The sequence below is a fragment of the Elephantulus edwardii genome, unplaced genomic scaffold (assembly GCF_000299155.1).
Source record: "Elephantulus edwardii isolate Elephantulus edwardi_28Jun2011 unplaced genomic scaffold, EleEdw1.0 scaffold00018, whole genome shotgun sequence".
Classification (NCBI taxonomy): Eukaryota; Metazoa; Chordata; class Mammalia; order Macroscelidea; family Macroscelididae; genus Elephantulus; species Elephantulus edwardii.
In genome coordinates this window covers 18,649,668-18,657,513 of record NW_006399768.1, presented here as the reverse complement: position 1 = coordinate 18,657,513, position 7,846 = coordinate 18,649,668, and the positions used below count along the sequence as shown (strand labels likewise).

At 42.2% G+C, this 7,846-nt stretch overlaps 1 pseudogene; it reads right to left on the bottom strand.

Annotated features, from left to right (window-relative positions):
• Positions 1 to 2,798: 2,798 nt before the first annotated feature.
• Positions 2,799 to 3,744, bottom strand: LOC102853264 (annotated as a pseudogene).
• Positions 3,745 to 7,846: the final 4,102 nt, after the last annotated feature.

Here is a 7,846-nt window from a genome sequence, read left to right as displayed (position 1 = left end):
CTTCTCCATCTATCATGGGGCTGCTTAGTGGTGAGAATGTTTTCTTGATGTTGAGCTTCAATCCATTTTGAAAGGCTAAGTACCTCCTACTTATTAATATATTTATAAACCTTTAGGGAATTATTTTCTAGTAAACACAGTAGAATTTCTAGGAGGAAAAGAGTGAAACAGAAAAAAAAAACCCAACAACCATGTTTGATGTTATACAACCCTTTACTAAGAGATAGCCTGCCTTCATTAACTAGTTTGTACTTAAAATATGTTTAAACAGTATGAGCTATAAGTAGGAACAATTGCAGAGTCAAATAAGATGCAGAGAGAATATTCAAAAATTACTTGAAAACGTGACTATTTTATAAGCCTAAAAAGTTTTTCTTTAAAAAAAGTTTCTCTTCAAAATAATTTTTTAATATTTGATTTTATATGTGATGTAGAAAAAACATTTGAAAATATTTATTATATTTTTTATTAGGCCAGGTGTTTGCAATGAAAAATTCATACTATTCTTTTCTAGATCCACCTACTATAAAATTGTTGGAACAATTTCCTCTGTTTTATTGATATACTTTCTTGTCCAATTTTAAAGAAACAAACTTTACTTTTATTTGAGTTTTCCAGGCAGTGGCAGTGAAGAAAATGTCCTAAACTCTGGGAGCTTCTGTTTTTGTGAAAATCATGGTGATAATAAATGTTTAGCTCTAGCTACGCGGCTTCTAGCTGAGAATGCGGCGTGCGAGGTTGGATTACTCAACAGTCAAAGTAAACATAGGCTTATTTCCTAATCTGTAGTGAACAATTTCACATGACTTCCTTGTCTTTGATGTGGTGAAAAACATGTGAAACTACTCACTACAGAGTAACAAGTAAGCACAAGTAAGCCCAGGCTTACCTTGCTCACTGAATACCCAGACCCGTCAAACATGGGAATTTGAAAAGAAGCTTTGGCTCTGTGGGAAGGTGCTGTAGTGTTGGTGGAGAGATCGAAACCCAACCATATATATAGAAAGAGAATAGGCGATGTGCTGCCAAAATGTGAAACTGATCACTAAAGATTAGGAAGTAAGCACAAATAAAACTTATGCTTGTCTACAGAGTAATCCCATATTGCTGGCATGTAAATATTTATATTACTTTAACTTAAAAGAAGAATTAAAGGGTGAGCACTTACTAGTAGGAACTCTCCAAAAAAAGTACAAATGATTTTACCAAGATGCTCAAGAACTATTGGTCAAACGATTAAAATCTGAATAAAGAAGGCCTCTATCAAAAGTTTTAGAAGAATTCCTTCTATATGCAACTTTGCAAATCGTGGCACTGTATAGTTGTGTGATCGGCAGGCAAACTTCAGGAAAATTGTACGGTAGAGATTAAATGCATGCAAATACTTCTGCTTATTTTTTGTTTCCGTACATTTCTGTTTGTTCCAAAAACAATTACTGTCTCAAAAAGAGAGCATAGACACTTAATTAGCATCATTCTATAGCTGCTCCTTAATAAATCAAAATGATAAATATGTGTCTAATTCACATTCTGGGCTATTTCTAATCTAAATGAGTCTAGACTTGTGCACCTGATGCATTACATAGGGACTGGAGGGCAAATTAATAACATTATGGGAGAGTAAAATGTACTTCACTATTTATTATTTATGTTTGGTCGTTTCCTATAAAAACACTCTTAAGTGCAATAGATGAACTGGTTCATAGACTCTGCAGCAGAAATATGGTTTCAAATGTAAGTGAAAGTAAAGGAGCCTGGGTGATAATAAATAGGTCAGCAAAGAAGTCAAATTTAGAAGACATTTATAAGCATCGAACCCTCACTACAAATGATCTTTTTACACTTACCAATGTACCAGAGGACACTCTAGATGAGCCACCAGGTTATACAGAGGTCTGATTTATAGTAGTCAGAAAGTATACATTTTATCTTTGAAAGATATATAGATTCTACACCATTCTTTAGGTTTTCATGTCACATTCTCAAAGAGAGAAAAAGATAGATCTGTATCTGCTACAGACACTTCCAAACCACTGCACAATGGCTTGCAACAGAGAGAAAAGCAATCCATGTAGTCTAGGTAATCTTCCATGCTGAAGACTCTTAATAAGTCAGTTCTAATACGTCTGGTACCCCCAACATTCACAAGTTATATACCACTACAATATATGCAGTGCATATTTCTAACCATAAGATGTACAAAAGATAAAATTAAAAATTGGTATAATTTTTTTAGTAGTAAAAGGTGACTATTTTATTTTCTTACAAAAAGAAACTTAGAAAGATAGGTGTGTATTTCCTTGCAAGCAAACGGAGAAAAGTGTATTATTGCTGTTACTATGATTACTAAGCCACAGACACGCTTGGTCCACGAAGTGGCCTGGTGGCTCTGGGAATACAGAGTTGTATCCGAGGTGCAAGCTGGTCACACGCTCCGTGCAGACCGGGCAGGACCAGAGCGAGCCGCAGCTCCGCCACCGGCCACACGACACCAAAGAGGGCATCACAGCCTGGGCTGAGGCCGCACAGTCTGCCAAGGCCCAGGCAGGCGCAGCCACCCGGTCAAGTCCGCCACGAGGCCACGGGCTGTATCAGTGTGAAGCACGTGCATCGTCGGACCAATTTCACCTCAATTTTTATAAATATGTACAAATCAGTTACAGGCACTTGAAATGTCTTTGGCTGGAATAACTCAACATTGCAAGACAACGTATTCACAGAGTGTCCGGGCCCAGGCTGGGTTCAGCAGGCAATGACTAAGGGTCTCGCAGTCTCTCAGGAAGACAGGAGGCAGCAGACTAGGCTTTAGCCAGAGCCACCTTCTCAGGACAGAACTCGGGATTTCTCTGACATAATTTGCTGGGTCTGCCTTTGATAACAGAGTAGCAAAACATGGTTATGACCATCACGAAGAGGAAGTAGCTGGTGTGCATGAGGTGCAGGTTGATTAGTGAGCGGTCGTCGTCTGGAACGATAACCGTGAGCTTGGGGTTTAAAGCATGGTATACTTTGCCGATGGAGCCCTTGTAAGACCAAAAAGGATTATAGTCTTGAGCGTATTTTGTGTTGGCATCTCTGGCGGTTGTTAAGATCTTGTACCAGAGTGTGGCGTTGATGTACGTGTAGGGGACACAGTGTGGTGGCTGCACAGTTACAGGGAAGACCCCAAGGGCAGCAGTGAGGGTCATTCAGGCCGTGAACACCACCTGCTCACAGTGGCCATGCAGGGCACAGTCGTCAGCGCTCCAGGCTGTGGGCAGTGTGAAGGTGATGTTGATCTCCTCATGGACCTCGCTACCTGAGAGGCCGACCTGGTGGCCGAGGATGGTGGAGTACAAGTGGGGGACATTGTGGGAATACCCTCTGAAGGGTTTGAGTGGGTCTAGGGTCAGGGTGATTGCAACAGAGATGTTGACTGGGCCAGAGTCCTCCAGGGCCTAGGGGACCTGGGGGGACACCCTGAACTGCCCGCTGGTCGCTGTGCTTTCTGGAGTAGTTGTGTTGTTTGTGAGGTGTTTTCAGCGTCTCATTCTCTGATACACACAAGTCCAGGTCATTGAAGCGCAGCAGAAACGTGTTCCAGTCCTCTGTCATCCCTGGGGACTTGATCTCCTTGATCTTGAAGAAGTAGCCCAGGGTCAGGAAAGTGATGGCCATGGCGCTGACACTGATCATAAAGACCACCAGGGGCGGCCGGCTGCTGATGTACAGCTTCAGGTTCTCCAGGGGGTTGATGGCGAACATTATTCTGATCCACCCTGCCCGGCGGGCAGAGGCCCCCTGGCCAGGCCCGCCGGCTGTCGGAGGCCCACTGCGCGCTTGTTCACTCGCGGCAGCGCGTGGAGGGCCTGGGGCCACTCGGCACCATCCTCCCCGCCTCTCCGGGGGTTGGCGTGCACCTCATGGGCCCGAGGCGATGACCAGAGGTCACTCCGGCTCGCGCGGCTGCAGCACGGGGCAAAACTGGTATAATTTTTTTTTAAAAAAAAAGCTCATAAAGTCATGTGCTTGCTTTGTCGTAACTAGAATACATCATTAGAGATTACCTGTTCAATCCTTGGCTTCAAGGAAACATAGTAAGTTCTTCTAGAAGACAAGAATGAGGCAAATTATGAGATCCGTGCTGTGACAGACATAGAAGTAATGAGGGAGCAGATTGTCTCAGCATCTGCTGCCTGGAGGAGGGAGGAGCTCATGATAGTGAGCAGTGTGAGACGGATGGGCGGATGGGAGATGCTATGGAGTCATAATCAACTCATAGCTGAACCTCCAGAGGCTTTTTGGAGATTGTAAATAGCACAGGAGAGTAGACATCTTTCTCCTATGGAGCTGCTGGTGGATTCGAACCACCAGAGGCACAATGTTTCAGTTAGCAACACAATTTCCTACCAACTATGTATGGCTAGTAAATTAGAAGGTGATGAAGACAGGTAGTGTGAAGCATGATACTGGAGTTATAACTTCATTTGGAGCCTACAGGGTAGTTCCTTGAAGGATTTTAAAGCCAGTGTGACAGTTGGAAACACACAGATTATCCTCAAAGGCTGGCCAGTCCTGTAGCAGAGTCCAAGTTTGTGGCTGTCTCATTCCAGCCTTTCTTTGTGTTCTCTCATTGCTGGATACAATCTTGTTCCGATCCCCTGGCTTTATTTCGTTCCTACAGGCTACCCACAATGTTCCACTTCAGAGCACTCCCGCCCCACACCCAGCTGCCTCCCAGAGTTTGCAGGCTTCACTTATTAAAAATGTCTTCAAGTCCTCTGATATCTGTCCTTTTTTATTGGTATTTCCTGTATATAAGCAAATAAACAACGAATATATGTACATGTGTATAAACTAGTTCAGAATATTTGTGTGAAATAATTGAAGGGAGTCTCTGGATAGTGAAAATGGTTAAGGTGCTAAACAAAAGGTTAAAAGTTCTAGTCTACCCCGATGTACCTTGGAGGAAAGCTTCCAATGTGCTTCCAAATTATTAGTTGCTGAAACCACTTTGGAGCAAGCCTCAATCTGAGACACATGGAATTGTTGGCAGACAAGATTTGACTTCCTATAATAACCTGGTTTTGAGGGAAGAACATTCTGTTATTGAAGAAGAATGTGTTTACTCCAATATACTTTTATGAGAAGTGACAGGAAGAACTGAATTTGGGAATGGATGTTTGCTAGCTCCCAGTCCTTGCAAAAAAGTTATCAACATTTTTATATTAACATATAGACTAAGCAAAAGTATAGTTTTTGCATTTCTTTCTGGGGAATTAAAAAATCACCAAAATGTTTCATTTTTAACTAATGGGATTATGGTTTCTTCTTATAAAGGACCAATCTTGGGTTTAGCCTTAAGTAGCCTCAGGTACCCAGCCAACGGAAGAGACAAAGACACAAGCAACTTGCAAATATTTTCTGCTGTGAAAGTTAACTACCAATAAACATGGTATAACTTTTCAGTGTCTCCCAAACTCCAAGATGCCACCATGTCACTATTTTCACGTCATGTAATAAGCAGTGTACATACACCCACGCAAGACATTTATATCACTATTGAACTCACATATGGAGGAGGTGGTGCTTAATTCTAAAGAGTGAAATTGAATGTTGACGCAGATAAAGCTTGAAAGGAGGAAACTGAGCATTTAATTAGAGGGTTTGCTTGCATCTGTTCTCTGGCACTCGGCTTTAGGTTTATTTTACTATCTAACTCTCATGTTCTACTCTACTGAAATAAATGATAGCACTGCAAAGGTTCCAACAGTTTCTTACACACTTCTGAGTTGAGAAAAGTCCTTGGGTTGGGTGCTCACAGGTGCTTGTGGAAGGAACTGTGTCATTCCATCTGCTTTCCCCTAATTCGTGTCAACCATCTTTAGATAGCCCTCACCCCTAGGACCTCTGTGAATGCCTCCCCATGCATTGTTTTGACCATAACTGACATCATTTCAGTATGGAAAGAAAGGCAGGGCAGCTGTCAAGTTCTGTTTTGTATCTTTCTGATTCCTTCTTGTGACCATAATATGGCCCACCTGCTGGGGGCCAAACACCTGCAGGAAGGTCAACTCTGTGGATAAAATCTATAAACAGTGAGCATACGCCTAGACTAAACACATAGACAGTAAAGCCTTCTTTAAATGAGGGGAAATAGAGTTGTGGGTAGATTCAATTGGAAGGGAGACTGAAAGACTTGCAAAGAAATTGAAAATGGGTCTCTGACTAATTTTTGGAGGATAATAAGCTCCACTGAAGGAACCAGTAATTTCAACTTTTCATCTTCCAGAATCAGCCAGAACCCTCCCCAGAAATGGTCTCAGTCATTATATAGCCCTATTTCACTCTGAGAAACTACTATATTGTTCACTGTCAACCTCAGCAAAATAGAGAAGGGTTGCCTCAAATTTTTCTTTAGAGCCTGGTCCCCTTTTCTCTGCACTCCTAAAGCATGTGAAGGTGTCAAGTTACACATGCAGTCTCTTTCCTTCTGTATTTTTGGGTTGACTCCTAACGTCTCTTCTTTGGGCACTTGGAAGAAATGTATCATGAGGCGGGACTCCTAATAATCGCAGGGCAGGTAGCCTAGGGTGCTATGTTGCAGCATGTTACAATGTGGGGGGACAGGGAGTGCCAAAGTGAAGCTACATGCTGCACAATTGTGTTCTCATTTCCCCTTTTTCTCACTTCCTTTTTAAATCTGGCCAAAAGAGTTTTTGAAATAACCCCATCATCTCTCTTGATAGCAAAAGTGCTGTTGGACTCACTGAAAAGAACCGATTAACAGCAAGCAATGAGAACGCAAATAAGAGTTTGACCTCCCTGGCATTATCGCTACCACATGAAAACAGACCAGACTGCTTGCAACGGGGCAAAAGTGGGACAAAATAAGGGATTCCCCCCCACCCCCGCTTTCTCCAGTGTGACAATTAGCAGCATAAAATCTTTCTCCCCCTCCCCTGGGGTGGACATTTCAGCACACCTCGAAAAGTGCAGGGACATACGCACACGCGATTAGTAAAAATCCTAAGCAGTGATGTAAACAACGGGAAAAAGTTAAATAAATAATTCATCTCTCTCCTCACATCCTCCCTACAGTCAACCTTAAAATACTGCTTGTAAGGCATAATACCCACTTCAATCATGTCAGCTGCTGATCATTAATTGCTTCAGAAAAAGACAATATTTTCTCCATCCTCTTTGGAGTTGGAGTGTGAATGGTGAAGCAAAAGAGAGTGAAACTGAGTGAAACATGAAAAGCTTGATTTGTTAGGACCCCTGCTGTCTGAAAAGAGATCAAAGCTCAGAGGGAGGCTGTAAAACAGCCGAATGCACTGCACTGAAACATGGCCTGTGGCAGCTGCTCTGGGCACTTGCTCACAACCCAGGTGTGCCTCCAACTCCACTCTGCCAGCTGAATCATGGGAGCAGGCTACTTCTCCTCTTCCTTCATTATTTCCACGGCAGTCACGGAGGAGATGCGGGCTCCATCCATCACAATGCACAAATTCACAGTGCGCAGATTCAGCACAGGCCTAATTAAAGCTTTTCCTTTCATTTGTGGAGATAATTAGACTTTCATCTCACCAGGAAGCTTCAGAAAGATCTATTTCTTTCTTCAATAAAAGCTACATCAAACAAAAGCAGATTTTAATCGCCTTTTCTTTGGGGCATGAGTCAATAATGAAAGATGTCATGGGTAACAAAAATTGTGTGCAGGGGAGAGGGGGGAAAAAGAGGAAGGCGGCAGAAAAAAATAAATAAAAAAAATTAAAACGCCTAAGCAATGTTCTTTAATTAACATCATGTTTGCAAACACCATTAATTTCTCTCATTAAAATGATTTTTATCTGCAACTGATTGT